This window comes from Hypanus sabinus, chromosome 8 (genome assembly GCF_030144855.1).
Source record: "Hypanus sabinus isolate sHypSab1 chromosome 8, sHypSab1.hap1, whole genome shotgun sequence".
Taxonomy (NCBI): domain Eukaryota; kingdom Metazoa; phylum Chordata; class Chondrichthyes; order Myliobatiformes; family Dasyatidae; genus Hypanus; species Hypanus sabinus.
The window spans coordinates 54148299-54166121 of NC_082713.1; the positions used below are offsets into that span (position 1 = coordinate 54148299).

The following is a 17823-nucleotide window of genomic DNA, read 5'->3' on the forward strand; positions in this document are numbered from 1 at the left end:
TAGCAAATATTGAAAGATCTAGATAGAGTGGATATGGAGAGGGTGTTCCCTATAGTGGAGGAGTCTAGGACCAGAGGGCACACCTTCAGAATTGACGGATGTCCATCTAGAACAGATAAAGAAAAAATTCCTTTGGCAGAGTTTGGTGAATTTGTGGAAATCTTTGCCACAGACAGCTGTGCTGGCCAAGTCATTGGGTATATTTAAGGCAAAGGTTGATAGCTTCTTGATTAATCAAGATGTGAAAGGTCATGGGGAGAAGGCAGAAGAATGGGGCTGTAAGTGGGATGGATCAACCATGATGTCAAGCAGAGCAGACTGATGTGCCGAATGGCCTAAATCTGCTCCTAGATCTTATGGTCTAATAATGATTAGACACATGTCTAATCAATTCTCTGCATGATTTTAAGCATTTATTTTTAGCAACTAAACTTTTCTTTTGCTGGATCCATGGTAAAGGTAAAGTGTACTTTTTACATTTATTGTGGTCGTCTCCCAATGTCATTAAACTTATTTCCTTATTCAACTACATGCAGACCTTTAAGGATCTACTCCAATATTCAGCATATCCATTCAGTAAGTTCCAGCAGGGATTTTAGATATAGCTGCTTTTTAGTACTGTCACCATTCATACTTCTATTATCAAATGAAAATTGAGGTCTTTGAAATAACTTTCATCACACCTGATGTTTTCAAATTAGTCTCTCCCTTCAAGTGAAAATTGGCAATATCTCCTCTACTTGTTACAAAAGTGCTCTTTTTAAGAATTGCTTTGTGTGCTAGTTTAATAATTTGCAAGCCCAACTTTTCTTGTTTAAAGACAAGCCCTCCACTGAATTGCAATACAGAAGTTTACCCTGAACGAAGTCTTGATTGAAGGTTTTGGTTGTACTAAGGATTAGATTGAAGATTGTTTATTGTCATTTTTCAGTACACAAATATAAATGAGAACAAAATAATTGTTACTCCAGATCAGACACAGCATAAAAAAACACAAGCATAAAGAACACAATAAAACACAACTGTTATATACATGGACTGATTGTATGTATGTAAAGTGATGCTCAATGATGTATAGGTAGTAGTGGCTTTGATGGTGTGGATTAGTGAGTTTAGTGGTCCTGGCATTGATGCTGTTCAGCCTCTTCCCTGATGGGAGTGGGTCAAACAGTCCATAAGTAGGATATGTGTACGATTGTTCATGATATTCCTGAACTTTTCCCAGCACCTTTCTGTATAATTATCTTTGATGGCAGATAAGCTGCTGCCGGTAGTGCAGAGTGGAGCAGCCAGAAGTCGTGGTATATATTGGTACCAACAGCATGGGTAGGAAAAGGGAAGAGGTCCTGAAGAAAGAATATAGGGAATTAGGTGGTAAAGCTGAAAAGCACAACTTCCAGGGCAGTAATCTCTGGATTGCTGCCTGTGCCACATGCCAATGAGGGTAAGAATAGGATGATTTGTCAGATTAATGCGTTGCTGAGGAAGGTATAACCTGTACAAAAAGAATGGTTACACCTGAACCCAAGGGGTCCAATATCCTTGTGCATCAGTTTGGTAGAGCTTTTGGGGAGGGTTTAAACTGATTTGGCAGGGGGGTGGGAAATAGAGTGATAGGGCTGAAGAGGGGACAGTTAGTATATAAGTAGTGCCATCTGTTTGAAGTGATACTATGAAGAAGGACAAGCAGATGATAGGGCAAAATTGCAGTCCATGGGATGAGTTGAAGTGTAACATGGGGGCAAAATTGAAAAAGGTGATGGATGCAGGGCTGAAGGTGTTATACATGAATGCACACAGTATATGCAATTAGGTAGATGATCTTGTAGCACAGTTAGAGATTGGCAGCTATGATGTGGGCATCTCAGAGTCACAGCTGAAAGAAGATCATAGTTCAAAGCTTAATGTTCAAGGATACATATTCTATTGAAGGACAGGCAGGCAGGCAGAGGGAGCAGGGTGGCTCTGTTTATAAAAATGAAATGAAATTCTTGGAAAGGTGTAACATCGGATCAGAAGATGTAGAATCCAATCTTAAGAAAATGCAAGGGTAAAAAGACCCTGATGTGAGTTGGAACAGTAGCCAGGATGTGGGGTACAAATTACAATGGAAGATAGAAATGTAAAAAGGACAATGTTAAGACAGTCCTGGGAGTTTTCAATGTGTAGGTGAATTGGGAAAATCAGGTTGGTGCTGAATCCCAAGAGAGGGAATTCGTGGAATGCCAGTAAGATGGCTTTTTTTGAGCAGCTTGTGGTTGGGTCCACTGGAGGAAAGGCAATTCTGGATTGGGCGTTGTGTAATGAATCAGATTTGAGTAGGGAGCTCAAGGTAAAGGACCACTTAAGTGGCAGCAATTTTAATATGATAAAATTCACCCTGCAGTTTGAGAGGGAGAAGATAAAGTCAGAAGTATCAGTATTACAGTGAAGTAAAGGGAAATACAAATGCATGAGACAGGAGCTGCCAAAGTTGATTGGAAGGGGACACTAGCACAGATGATAGCAGAACAGCCATAGCTGGAGTTTCGGGGGGCAATTTGGAAGATGCAGGATTGATACATTCCACAGATGTAGAAATATTTTAAAAGGACAATGAGACAACTATGGATTACAAAGGAAGTCAAAAACACCATAAAAGAAAAGAAAGAGCATATAATATTGCCAAAGTTAATGGGAAATCAGAGGATTTGGAAGCTTTTAAAAAACAACAGAAGACAACTAAGAAAAGCCATAAAGTGAGGAAAAAAAAGACATGTTTACCAGAATTTTTTACAGACACATAGAGTAAAATAGAGGCAAAAGTGGATATTGGGCTGCTGGAAAGTAACACTAGAGAGGTAGTAATGAGGGATAAAAAATGGCAGACAGATTTATTAAGTATTTTGCATCGGTCTTCACTGTGGAAGACACTAACAGAATGCTAGAAATTCGAGAGTGCCAGGGGCTGAAGTGAGTGGAGTTGCCATTACCAAGGAGAAGGTGCTTGGGAAGCTGAAAGGTATGAAGATAAATAAGCCATCTGGACCATATGGACTACACCCCAGGGTTCTGATGGACATAGCTGCAGAGATTGTGGAGACATTCCTAATAATCTTTCAACAACCACAAGATTCTGAAATGGTTCCAGCGGTCTGAAAATTGCCAATCTCTCTACAGATTTTAGGAAAGGAGTGATGCAGAAGAAACAAAATTATAAGCCAGTTTTTCTGAGTTCAGTGGTTGGGAAGATGTTGGAGTCCATTATTAAGGATGGGGTTTCAGGGTACTTGGAGGCACATGATAAAATAGGCCAAAGTCAGCAATGTTTTCTTAAGGGGAAATATTAATTGACAAATCTGCTAGAGTTCTTTGAGGAAGTATTCTTTGAGACAGGATAGATAAAGGAGAGTCAGTGGATGTTGTTTACTTGAATTTTCATAAGTTCTTTGACAAGCTGCTGCACATGAGGGTGCTTAACAAGATAAGAACCCATGCTATTACAAGAAAGATACTAGCATGGGTAGCTGACTGTCAGGAGGCAAAGAGTTGGAATAAAGAGGGCCTTTCCTAGTTGTCTGCTGGTGACTAGTGGTGTTCTTGAAAAAACAGACATACTTTATTGATCCCGAGGGAAATTGGGTTTCATTACAGCTGCGCCAACCAAGAATAGTGTGGAAATATAGCAACATAAAACCATAAATAATTAAATAATAATGTTCATCATGCCAAGTGGAAATAGGTCCAGGACCAGCGAGCATCAGTGTTGGGACTGCTTCTTTTCATTCTATGGATATGTCAGTGATTTAGATGACAGAATTGATGGCTTTGTGGCCAAGTTTGCTGATAATACAAAGATAGGTGGAGGGGTAGGTAGTGTTGAGAAAGGAGGGAGTCTGAAGAAGGACTTAAACAGATCAGAGAATAGGCAAAGAAGTGGCAGATGGAATATAACGCAGTGAAGTGTATGTTCATGCACTTTGGTAGAAGGAATAAAGGCATAGACTATCTTCTAAATGGGGAGAAAATTCACATACTGCATCTGAGGTGCAAAGAGCCTTGGGACTTCTTGTGCAGGATTCCCTAAAGGTTAACTTGCAGTCTGAGTCAGTGGTAAGGAAGGCAAATGCAATGTCAGCATTCATTTTGAGAGGGCTAGACTATATAAGCAAAGGTGTAGTACTAAAATTTTTTAAAGCATTGGTCAGACCACATGGAGTACTGTGAGCAGTTTTGGATCCCTTGTCTAAGAAAATATGTGCTGGCATTGGAAACGGTCCAAAGGAGGTTCATGAGAATGATTCCAGAAATGAAAGGGTTAACATGTGAGGAGCATTTGATGGCTCTGGGTGGGCCTGTACTTGCTGGAGTTTTGAAGAATGAGGAGAGATCTCATTGAGACCTATAGAATATTGAAAGGCTTAGATAGAGTGGTGAGTCTAGTGGGTGAGTCCAGAACCAGAGGGCACAGCCTCAAAATAGAGGGACATCCATTTAGAAAACAGTGAGGAGAAATTTCTTTAACCAGAGGGTTGCAAATCAGTGGAATTTATTATCACAGATGGCTTTGGAGGCAAAGTTGAGTCTATTTAAAGTGAAGGTTGCCAGGTTCTTGATTAATGAGGATGTCAGAAGTTATGAGAAAAAGGCAGGAGAATGGGGCTGAGAGGGATAATAAATCAGCCATGATGGAACAGTAAAGCAGACTCGATGGACTGAATGCCCTAATTCTGCTCCCATGACTTATTGGTCTTATGGTCTAACTTCATTAACAGGACTCCAAAATTAATGGGTTTGTGTTATTGTATATATTTTTGTTTATTACTCTGTTAATTTTTATTCCAGATAATACCATCTGCAAATAATACCAGCTCCGCATGAGGATATTTTTGTTTGAATTATTCAGGACTAGAAAGTACAGCGTATTTAGAACTCTGGGAAATGAATGCAACCGTTAACGTGATTCGTTACTCTAAAATAGGTTACCATGGTTATTGTGGAACCCAGATTACATGGAATAATGGACACAGGAAAAATAATTGATTATCAAAACATATAAAAAATCCATTTGCCGTTAAACACAAAGAAGACTTGATAACCAGATCTCAGTGAGCAATGAAATCTTTATTCTACTATGAAGCAAAAAATGAATTCTTTTGCTTTTAAAACTCATTTGCATGGAGGCGAAACTTTGTATTAAAGTGAAGTAATTGCACAGTCCTTTGATGATCAACTCCCCTGTTAAGAAAGAGCTATTAGCTGATGTACAATGATTTTCCATTTATATTGTGTCTTCTTTCAGTTTGATTTTGATCATAGTAAGTTACATTTTCCACTGCAAGATGCTGTTAAACCACATAATAAGGATCACTGGAGTGAAGCAACTTAACTCAAAGCAGACCAGGATGTCAGAAGACAGTTCTTGGATATGGACAGGTGGTTACATTGGGAATGATTCAGAAATTACTGGAGAGCCAGTTCCATTCAGATGCTGCCATATTTTACCAACCAAGGACAAAGGATATTTGCACTTGCAGTCATTTGCACTTCCAGGAGGCAGATTTGCCAGATAGATCACAGTGCCATAGAGAAATACAGCATGGAAATATATATCTGAGTCTGATTTAACTTCATTTGCAGATTTAGTTGCCATTCATGAACGTAGGAAGTAGATGCAGAGTTGGAAAACTTGTTCCCTCCTTGCTGCTTCACCTTCCAGTAAAGTCTTGGCTTTAGCACCACATTACCCTGCCAACACTCATATCCCTTCATTCTCTTAATATCCAAAGACCTCTGTCTTAATGATACAAAACGACTGAACTTCCACAGGCCTCTAAAGATTTGTTACCCTCTTCTTATATCAGTTCTGATTTTCAGACTATAATGTCTGCTTCAGGATCCTGCAACCTGCCTAGCAAGCCCTGTAAGAATTCTGAGTTTCAATGAGATCACCTCCCATTCTTCTAAATTCGACTACTGTGGGACAATAGACCCCCCCCCCCCAACATCTGTTTTGCACTTATATCCCCCCTTGGGTCATGAGTTCAACTCAGTGCACAATTTTTCAGGAACCAGGGCCCAGTATGGTAAGTTTTTATGACTCCAGGAAACCTACCAGATGAAGGAAGGCAGGGAGAGCTTCAGGGAGAAGATAAGTGCTTTTATCAACCTACTACAGAGTAGGATATCATACTGCCCTGTTTCATTGGCACCACCCACATGCATTCTAGCCACATCATGTACACTAGGGCTATTTTAGTGGCAACTCACAAACCCACAATCTTCCCCAAATAGAAAGGCATGGATACCAGCTGCATAAAAGCACCACCACGTGCAAGTTCCCTTCCAAGCTGCATGTTATCCTGACTTGGAAATATATCACCTTCATTGTCAATGGGTCTAAAACTGATCTATTTACTAGAAATTCAATCATTCTATCTTTACCACAATGACTTCAGTGGTTCAAGAACAGAAGAGACTCTTGTCACAGCCTAAAATAAGCATGTGGTTGAAGTAATACTTCATGTCACACAAAATTCCTTTCTAAAGCTCCAACACCTCCTCATCTACACATAGTAACCTGCTGAAGTAAGCATCCAATTCCTATGCACAAGGGTAAATGCAGAATGTTTTAGTAAATTTGATGCACCATCAATAACTGTTGGAGACGTGAGGCGAGATATAGGCTTTTATTGGCTGGAAGAAAGAACAAGCAGCAATTGGCCACCAAACTGCATCCTGGAGACTGAGGCCGGGGCTGTGTCTCCAATCGCCTTTATACAGGGGTCAGTGGGAGGAGCCACGGTCAGTGGGAGGAGCCACAGGAGCAGTTAGCGGGGGGGGGGGGGGGGGCGTGTCCAGACAGGTATGTGTAGTTCACCACAAAATTAGTAAAATTCTAACAGTTGTTTGGCCCTCTGGGCAACATTTAAACATGACCTGCACCTTTGGATTAATGGAGAATTTTGTTGGAAATTGATTCATGCATTTCTCAGTGGCTTGACTTGAAAAATAATTAATGGGCTATAAAATTCAGGAGCCTCCCAAGGACTCCAAGCAGCCATAAAATTCATTTTTTTCCTGTCACCCAGTAAACAACTTAAAAGAGTAAAGCTGGCTCATAGTCCAATGATTTATTACTCAATTAGGAAGAAGCCAAACTGAGAGCATATTTTTCTGGGATAGAAGGGAATGGAAGGAAAATCAGAAAAGGTTTTGTAAAATGCAGAGTATTTTTTCTAGAAAAAGTGATTTTTGGAGATAAAAGCCAGTTGAGCGTGAACAGTTTAAAAAGGGCAAGGAATCTGCAGAAGTTTTTGATTCAGAACAAGAAGGCAGTGGGAGAGCACCTAAGGATTTCCAGCGGGAAGACATTTTGAGTTCTCGGGAGAAGAGAGAGGCCAGAATGCGCAGGCGTGTAACGTCAGCCAGTTGAGCGCAAACAGTTTAAAAAGAAGGCAGCCATATCCAGTGGGCAGTGGAGTGAGAGGTTTTTGCTCAACAGGCTTTGGCAGTAACAGGAAGAGGCGAGGCAGTTGTTGATTGCAAAAGAAGTTAGTATGTGTGTGAGGCCAGTTTTCTGTGGTCAGTGTCAGATGTGGGAGGTCCTGGAGTCTCCCGGTGTCCTGGACGGCCACATCTGCACCTGGTGCATCGAGATGCAACTCCTAAGGGATCATGTTAGAAAACTGGAGATGCAGCTCGATGACCTTCGTCTGGTCAGGGAGAGTGAGGAGGTGATAGAGAGGAGTTACAGACAGGTGGTCACTCCGGGGCCACGGGGGACAGAGAAATGGGTCACAATCAGGAGAGGGAAGGGGAAGAGTCAGGTACTAGAGAGTACCCCTGTGGCTGTACTCCTTGACGATAAGTACTCCTGTTTGAATGCTGTTGTGGGGGACAGCCTACCTGGGGCAAGTGACAGTGACCGTGCCTCTGGCACAGAGTCTGGCCCTGTGCCTCAGAAGGGTAGGGAAAGGAAGAGGAAGGCAGTAGTGATAGGGGACTCTATAGTCAGTGGTTCAGACAGGCGATTCTGTGGACACAGGAAAGAAACTCAGATGGTATTTTGCCTCCCAGGTGCCAGGGTCCGGGATGCTTCTGATTGCGTCCAAGATATCCTGCGGTGAGAGGGAGAACAGCCAGAGGTTATGGTACATATTGGTACCAATGACATAGGTAGGAAAAGGGAAGAGGTCCTGAAAGAAGACTACAGGGAGTTAGGAAGGAAGTTGAAAAGCAGGACCTCAAAAGTAGTAATCTTGGAATTACTGCCTTTGCCACGTGACAGTGAGTATAGGAATAGAATGAGGTGGAGGATAAATGCGTGGCTGAGATATTGGAGCAGGGGGCAGGGATTCAGATTTCTGGATCATTGGGACCTCTTTTGGGGCAGGTATGACCTGTACAAAAATGACGGGTTGCACTTGAATCCCAGGGGGACCAATATCCTGGCGGGCAGGTTTGATAGAGCTGTTGGGGAGGGTTTAAACCAGTTTGGAAGGGGAGTGGGAATCAGAATGTGAGTGCAGGGATTAAGGTAGAAGGACAAGAGCATGATGCTAAGATTTCTGAGTTGATGAGGAAGGACAGGCAGGGGATAGAACATAATTGTAGCCAGTTAAAGGGGTTGAAATGTGTCTATTTCAATGCTAGGAATATTAGGAACAAGGAGGATGAATTTAGAGCATGGAATAGTACGTGGAACTATGCTGTTGTGGTCCTTACTGAAACTTAGTTGGAGGAATGGCAAGATTGGATGATGCAGATGCCGGGGTTCAGGTGTTTTAAAAGGAATAGGATGGGAATTAGAACAGTGGGGGGAGTGGCATTGCTGGTCAGGGATAGTATAACGGCTATAGAAAGGGAGGACGCTGCAGAAGGAGCGTCCACGGAGTCAGTCTGGGTGGAAGTCAGAAATAGGAAGGGATCAATCACTGTGCTGGGAGTAGTCTATAGGCCCCCAAATAGGCCTCAGGAAGATCATGCCTCATGAGCCTGATTGAGGTTTTTGAAGAAATTGATGAGGGTAGGGCAGTGGATGGACTTTAGCAAAACATTTGACAAGGTCCCTCATGAGAGACTCATCCAGAAACTCATGAGGCATGGGATAAGTGGAACCTTGGCTGTTTGAATAAAAAATTGGCTTAAAGGAAGAAAGCAGAGAGTAGTTGTGGAAGAAAAGTATTCTGCCTGGAGGTCGGTGACTAGTGGAGTGCCACAAGGATCTGTCCTGGGACCCCTGCTATTTGTGATTTTTAGAAATGACCTGGATGTAGAGGCGGAAGGATGGGTAAGTAAGTTTGCGAATGACACTGTTACGTATCCCGTAACTGGATAACTTACCAGCAAAGATAGAGAGGTCTGTTGAAGTCTGATGTCACTATTTTCAAACGTTTTTATTTATAAAGGGGCACAAAAGTAAGGTTAATGCAAACATTCAGAGAGTGCATATCACCAATACGTAATCTAAAGCCTGGATATAGTCATAATCATCATTAATCTCGGCTGTTGTCTAGGGGATAATATTTTTCTGTCCATTGGAAATCTAAAGAATCATTTAAAAGTCTTTGGAGGAATTGTTGGGTGTCACGTGTCTTAGAGAACGAAAAGAAGACTTGCCCGTATCTTTCTGACCACTCCGTTAAAATTAGGGGAGCGTTGGTCTCCCCGTTGTTAGTTCGAAGTCCTTCTCGGTAGCATCAGCCACCCGCTCCCCAGGCAAAGGAGTTAGGAGCTCCAGTGGCTTCCAGCTCTCAGGGGAGCGTTGAGCGAGCAAGTTCCTCTGGTGCATCGCTAGGGTACTGCCTCCTGCAGTCCGCTTTTATCTTTACTTGCAGAGTTGTAGCTGTCCATCAAAGTAGGGGGATGCAATCTCCACCCCCACATGGCCCGAGGGTGTTCAGCTTCATGGTAGTTGTCACGTAGCCGGGACTTGCACGTGACACAGGTGCTTCTAAGAACAAATGGTCAAAACCGTTGCATTGTCTCTCACTTCCGAGTCCCGAATTAATAGCGATCTTGCGATTCTCCGGAAGGAGAGGGCTGCTCCCGCTCCTTCGGCCCCTCAGAGCTGTGGTACATTCATAACACCATGAAGATTGGAGGAGTTGTGGATGGAGCTGTAGGTGGTCGAAGGTTACAAGAGGATATAGACAGGATGCACAGTTGGGCAGAAAAATGGCAGATGGAGTTCAATCCGGACAAGAGTGAGGTGATTCATTTTGGAGGGACAAACCAGAAGACTGAGAACAGGATTAATGGTTAGTTACTTAAAAGTGTGGATGAACAAAGGGACCTTGGGGTTCATTTCCATACATCCCTCAAGGTCACTGCACAGGTTGATAGGGTAGTTAAGAAGGCCTATGGGATGCTAGGCTTCATTAACAGGGGGATTGAGTTCAAGAGTAGAGAGGTCATGTTGCAACTCTACAAATCTCTGGTGAGACCACACTGAGAGTATTGTGTTCAGTTCTGGTCACCTCATTATAGGAAGGATGTGGAAGCTATGGAGAGGGTGCAGAGGAGATTTACCAGGGTGTTGCCTGAATAGGAGAACAAGTCATATGAAGCAAGGTTAGCAGAGCTGGGACTTCTCTCTCTGGAGCGTAGAGGGGACTTGATGGAGGTCTACAAGATTATGAGAGGCATAGATAGGGTGGATAGTCAGTACCTGTTTCCCAGGGCACCAATAGCAAACACCAGAGGGCATATGTACAAAATTAAGGGAAGGAAGTTTAGGGGAGACATCAGGGGTAAGTCTTTTACACGGGGTTGTGAGTGCCTGGAATGACTTGCCAGGGATGGTGGTGGAGGCTAAAACATTAGGGGTATTTAAGAGCCTCTTGGACAGGCACATGGATGAAAGGAAAATGGAGGGTTATGGAGTAGTGTGGATTTAGTACTTTTTTTTAAGAATTATATGGGTCAGCACAACATGGAGGGCTGAAGGGCCTGTACTGTGCTGTAGTGTTCCAAGTGATCTTGTTTAAACTGCAGACACCCAGTGGGGATTGAGGTGGGAGAGGAGAATAATCTTCAGAGAAACAAATGTCCGATGAAGATTGCCTAAGTTTTTGGCATATTGGCCTAGATTAATTATGAAGAAAGACCCCCAAGAGCCAGACTCTTTCAATATGGATTTTTATACCAGAAATGCACTGGTGAGCTCATGCTAATTTGCTGCAGCCTAGGATATTTCGAGGACAGAAGCTACTTTCTTATCTTACAAAGAATATGGCAAATGCAGGGATAGAATAGCATTAGTGTAAACACAGCAACACACTTTCTTCAACAACAAAACATCTTCCTCCTTTATTTACAGTGTTTAGGAGAAACTGCGCCATATAACATTACCTATTTATGGGATTGACTTATCAACTACGCAGTCCCAAAATTAGCATCTAGAATACATTGTATTACTTCAGAGGAAATACAATGGAATGAGTATAGTCTTAATGTTTTTGGGAATGGCGAGGGAATTTCCCGGGACACTGAGCCCATAATGATGATTATGCAACTGCAGAAGTAGTCTTGCAACCTCTATCTTTAGTAAATCACTTGAGCTTTGAAATGGAATGCATTTTTTTTCCAAATGGAAGTTTGAAACATGATTTCAGACTTCTGGATTCAAGAGAAGCGGGGAAGACCATCCAGTCTGCTGCACAGGATGATCATGGTTTATTTCTTTCCCTTTAATCAGAAGTAGAATCAGATTCAGGCTTAACGTCACTGGCATACGTCTTGAAATTTATTAACAGTGGTGACAGTACAATGCAATACATGATAATATAGACAAAAATAAGTAAATCAATTACAGTAAGTATATATGTATATTAAGTAGTTAAAATAGTGCAAAAACAGAAATAATATATTAAATAAGTGAGGGAGTGTTCATGGTTTCAATGTTGAATGAATTGCTGAGTGTGTGTCTTCAGGCCTCTGTACCTGCTTTCTGATGGTAACAGTGAGAAGAGGGCATGTCCTGGGTGATGGGGGTCTTTAATAATGGATGCCACCTTTCTAAGGCACCATTCCTTGAAGATGTCTTGGATACTGTGGAGGCTAGTACCCAAAATGGAGCTTACAATTTTACTGCTTTCTGTAGCTTCTCTCGGTCCTGTGCAGTAGCACCTCCCCCCAACAAATCAGAATGCTGTCCATGGTACATTTGTAGAAGGTTTTGAATGTTTCAGGTGACAAACAAGATCACCACTCAATCTCCTACTGAAAGATAGCCGCCGTCTTGCCTTCTTTATAGCAGCGTGGATAGTTAGCTCCTCAGAGATCTTGACATCCTGGAATTGCTCACCGTCTCGTTTTCTGATCCCCTTATGAGGATTAGTTTATGTTCCCTCATCTTACTCTTCCTAAAGTCCGCAATCAGCTCTTACTGATGTTGAGTCCAAGGTTGTTGCTGTGACACCACTCAACTAACTGATATATCTCACTCCTGTACACCCTCTTGTCTCCATCTGAGATTCTACCAACAAGTGTTGTAGCCCATACACTTAGTAGCCAGAATTCTAAAGAGATCTGTTTTGAACATACTCAGCACTAATCTTCCACAGACATTCTGGACAGATCATTCCAAAGATTTATTTACTCCAGATGAAGAAGTTCCTTCTTTAAGCTTTAAGTTAAAGGGAGGGAAGTTCAATCATGTTGAAATTGATAAGGTACCTGAAACAAAATTTTTAGGAGTGGTAATAGATAATAAATTAAGCTGGAAACTACATATAAATTATGTCAAAGCAAAAATGTCAAAATCTATTGCAATATTGTACAAAACACAAGATTTCTTAAATCAGGAATCTTTGTATCCATTATACTGTTCACTTATAGTCCCATACATGACTTATAGTGTAGAGGTATGGGGAAATACATGAAAAACAAATACAAACTCAATTTTTCTACTCCAAAAGAAAGCCATATGAATTGTAAATAAGACAAATTATTATGAGCCAACCAATCCACTGTTTATTCAATTAAACACTTAAAAATTCAGAGATTTTGTAGTTTTTAAAATAATACAAATTATGTATAAAGTAAAAAATGGAGTTACCATGAAGTATCCAAAGGTTGTTTAAAATGAGAGAAAGTCAACATGATTTGAGAAGAACATGTATATTTCAAAAACAAAGGATAAGAACGAATGTAAAAAGTCATTGTAATTCAGTCAGAGGGGTAAATCTATGGAATAGTTGTAGTGAGAATTTAAAAACATGCACCACAATTTTAACAAGTTTAAATAATTATTTAAAAATAATTTAATGAACAAATATAAAAATACATGATTTAAAATGAATGGAAGTAATGTAAATAAATGATACTTGGAATTAGATTTTGTGTTAAAAGATTATGAATTTTTTTGTTTTGATGTGATGACTGACACCAAATACAGGTATGTTGTTGTATAAGTAAGAGGGGTAGGCATAATAAGCTGTAGCTTCAGACTACACCCTTTTGGTCTGTTTTAAAGAATATCTATGTTTTTTGTTGTAATTTTGTCTTCTGAAATCATCGTTGAAAATGATGTTTTTTGTTATGTTTGTAGTGACTAAAATTTAAAATTAATTAATTAATTAATTTGTCATTTGTGTATTGTCTGCAGATGATATCAGATGGAATCTCCACTGCGTAACAGAGTGATCCAGCTCTCTCCTTAATCTTTCCAAGTACCCACTTTTGGTAAGCTTTATAGTCCTTTGCCAGGACTGCTTGTTCCAGGATTGAAATGTCAAATCTCCTTGTTTGAGGAGCTTTCAATTTGTCTCAATTGTTTGTCATGCATACTCCTTTTCAGATTCAGTTTGAGGATATCCAAGTGTGAACACAAGGGATGATCCAGGAACAGCATAACTGATGAGTTATTGATTGTGGCGTATGCTGTATTGCAATATTTTGAAGAGGAAATTGGTAAACTACTGATTCAGTGTCAGTGTTCTGTGTTCTACTGACATTGCTTGCAATGCGTTCTTTAGACTCTGGACAAACCGTTCTGGCAAGCCATTTGTAGCTGGGTGGTACGGTGCAGATGTAATATGTCTTATTCAATTCACTTTCAGGAATGACTGAAACTGTTCTGCCAAAAACTGTGGTCCATTGTCACTGACTAAGTGTTATGAAACACCAGTCCTTGAGAAGACTATGTGCCAGGTTGTATTGGAGGCTATTGGGAATACTACTGGCCCCTTTGTAGCTGCATCCACTACTACCAAGGAGTTTATGCCCATGAATGGTCCAGCAAGGTCTACATGAATCCTCTGCAGAACAATGCAGGCCATTCCTATGGATGAAGAAGTGCTGCTCTTGGCATCTTCTGGGCATGTTGGCATCCTAAACAGTTCATGGCAAACTGTTCAAACTACTGATCTATCCCAGGCCACCAGACAAAACTTTGAATCAACACTTATGTTTTGACCATGCCAAGATGACTGGCATGTAGCTCCTCCAACACTTAAGCTCTTGGCATGGATGTTTCAACAGCTCCCAGTCCTCATTTAAGGCAACCTCAATCAAGGGTAAGTTCATCCTGGAGGAGGTAAAAATGAGGGAACTGGAGTTTCTGCTGCATACTCTGACCATTTTGGGTGACTCTATCGACCTGAGACAGTGAGGGGTCTTTTCTGGTTTCCCTTTGGATCATCTCTGCCATAGATGAGGAAACTTTTGATCTGTGTTAAGAAAAATATGTCAAGAAGAGTGGCTGTTTTTGTAAATATTTCCAGAATTTCCTTTTCCAAGGGTAAATGTGACAATCCATCAACAGTTCCGTGATTGGTCGTTCTCTTGAATTTAAACTTGTAACTTGTCCTCCAAGAAACAGAGCCCATCTCAGCATTTTTGCTGCTGCTGTTAGTGGAACACCCTTCTGTGGACTGAAAATGGACACTACTAGTTGAGGAAGAGTAATGAGTATAAACTCTCACCCTCACAATCACTGGTTGAAATGTTTTACTCCCCAAACCAGACTCAATGCTTCTCTGTCAATCTGTGTGTAATTTTACTCTGCAACAGTAAGGGAATGTGATGCAAAGGGCGTTCACTTCCATCACTCATAACATGTGACATGACTACACCGATACCACAGGGCAAGGCATCACAGGCCAGTTTCACTGGATGATCTGGATCAAAAATGTGTGATAATAGTGGACACTGCTTTTTTCCAGACACAAAAATACAACTGCAGATGCTGTGGATCAAAGAATATGTACACAACGCTGGAAGAACTCAGCAGGTCAGGCAGCATCCGTGAGAAAAGAGTAGCCAACATTTCGGGCTGAGACCCTTCACCAGGAATGGGGGGGGGGGGGAATGAAAGGGCCGAAGCCCAGTAATAGAGATAGGGGAGGGGGTAGGGCCTAGAGGCGCCAGGTCGAAAACCAATCAGAGGAAAGATAAAGGGGTGAGGGGATAAGCATGAAAGAACTGTAGAGATAAAGAAGCAGAAAGTTGAAAGGGGAGAGAGGCAGAAAGGGACCTGGGATAGGGGGAGGGGGGGGGGGAAATTACCGGAAATTGGAGAATTCAATGTTCATACCACCAGGCTGGAGACTACCCAGACGGTAGATGAGGTGTTGCTCCTCCAACCTGAGTTTGGCCTCATCATGGCAGTAGAGGAGGCCATGTATGGACATATCTAGATGGAAATGAGAGGCAGAGTTGAAGTGGGTGGCAACCGGGAGGTCCTGTCTATTGTACAGACGGAGCATAGGTGCTCGACGAAGTGGCGGTCCCCCAATCTGCGTCGGGTCTTGCCGATGAAGAGGAGGCCACACCGGGAGCACCGGATGCAATAGACAACTCCAGCAGACTCGCGGGTGAAGTGTTGCCTCACCTGGAAGGACTGTCTGGGGCCCGGAATGGTGGTAAGGGGGGAGGTGCGGGGACAGGTGTAGCATTTGCGCTTGCAGGGATAAGTGCCAGGTGGGAGTTCTGTGGGGAGGGACGTGTGGACCAGGTAGTCATGGAGGGAATGATCCCTGCGAAAAGCTGAGAAGGGTAGGGAGGGAAAGATGTGCTTGGTGGTGGGGTCCTGTTGAAGGTGGCAGAAGTTGCGGAGGATAATGTGTTGGATCCAGAGGCTGGTGGGGTGGTAGGTGAGGACAAGGGGAACCCTGTCCCTGTTGTGGTGATGGGAGGATGGGTTAAGGGCTGAAGTGCGGGAAGTGGAGGAGATGCGGGTGAGGGCATCTTTGATGACGCTAGGAGGGAAACCACGATCCTGAAAGAAAGAGGACATTTGAGAAGTCCTGGATTGGAAAGCCTCATTCTGGCAGCAGATGCGGCAGAGATGGAGGAACTGGAAATAGGGAATGGCATTTTTGCATTGGGCAGGGTGGGAAGAGGTATAGTCAAGATAGTTTTGGGAGTCAGTGGGTTTGTAGAAGATGTCAGTGGATAGTCTGTCTCCAGAGATGGAGACAGAGAGATGGGGAGGGAAGTGTCCGAGATGGACCAAGTGAATTTAAGGGCTGCTTTATCCAGCTTCCCTGGATAAACATGGACACTGCTTTGTCCACTACCATTTCTTCCCAATCTGTGGTAATAAATTCAAGGGGTGGAGCAGAGTAGCCAGGTTTGGCAGGAACTTGTTATAGTAATTGACAAATCCTAAAAAGTACCACAGCTGTGGCACATCCTTTAGCATTGAGTCATCCATCACTGCTTGAATTTTCTCTGCACACAATTCTTGTGCATCGTGGGTGTGTCTACAGTAAGTGATGCTTGGTTTAAAGAATCCACACTTGTTCCATTGTGCTCTGAGCCTATAATCTTCTGATCTTTTTAACATGGTTTTGAAATTTTGTAAATGTTTCTCATCATCCTTACCGTTAATGATGTCATCAAGGTAACATTGAGTATGTGGACAGCCTTCCCGCACCTGTCTGTAACTTTCTGCCAGGGTGCAGGTGCAAATGCTATTCCAAAAACTAAGCCTATTATAGCAATAAAGCCTTTTGTGAGTGTTTATTTTAAGAAACACTTTGGACTCTTCTTCCATCTCTATCTGTAGGTAGGCCTCAGCTATGCCCATGTTGCTAAAGTGTTTTCCTCCAGAAAGGTTTGTAAAGATATCTGATCTCCTAGGCAGAGGGTACTGATCCATTTTAAGTACTGGGTTGATGATGATCTTAAAGTCACCACTGATCCCATCAGACCCATTCTACTTAGCTACTGCTACCACTGGCGTTGCCCATGGGCTCCACTCAACCTTGGAAAAAATTCATTCAGTCTCCATGCAACCTAGCTCACTGGTTACTTATCACAGATGGTATAAAGAATAGGATGGGCTTTGTAAAACTTGGGTGAAGCACTTTCATTTAACACTATTTTACCCATGATATGTATGAGATTTCCAATGTCATCCTGGAACGCTGCAGTGGCATCATCCATTATCTTTCTTCATTCACATTCAATTGTTTCTTTTGCAGGGGATGTGGCATGCAAATGATGGATGGATCTCCGATCAAGTTGTAGTTGTCTCAGCTAATCATGGCCCCATGATTGCTGTATTTCACTGTCACAAACATCATTCCCACAAGAGTCATCTTTTCTCTACTATAAGCTCTCAGTTGGATGTCCTCAGGCTTCAGTTCAGTATCTTCAGTGAAATAACTGAAACAGCTGAGCCGGTGTCTAATTCTATTTTAATTAATTTGTTGTTCATTTCTACTGTAAGCCAAGTTGCTTGTTTATTGTTAGTTTTCACATTGTACATCTCAAGGCTGCTTTCTGTGTCACTCTCAGTATTAGCAGATTTTTCATCAACAGCATGCAGATTAGTACTCTTTTAGAAACTGCAACTTGACTTTTTATCTTTATCTCTTCCCTGTGCTGTCC

At 42.1% G+C, this 17823-nt stretch overlaps 1 long non-coding RNA gene across 1 annotated transcript; it reads left to right on the top strand.

Annotated features, from left to right (window-relative positions):
* Positions 1–9749: 9749 nt before the first annotated feature.
* On the top strand, positions 9750–17488 carry LOC132397744 (uncharacterized). The gene is made up of 3 exons (XR_009513435.1): positions 9750–10241; positions 13592–13668; positions 17415–17488. It is a non-coding gene; the product is annotated as an uncharacterized LOC132397744 (long non-coding RNA).
* The last annotated feature ends 335 nt before the right edge of the window (positions 17489–17823 follow it).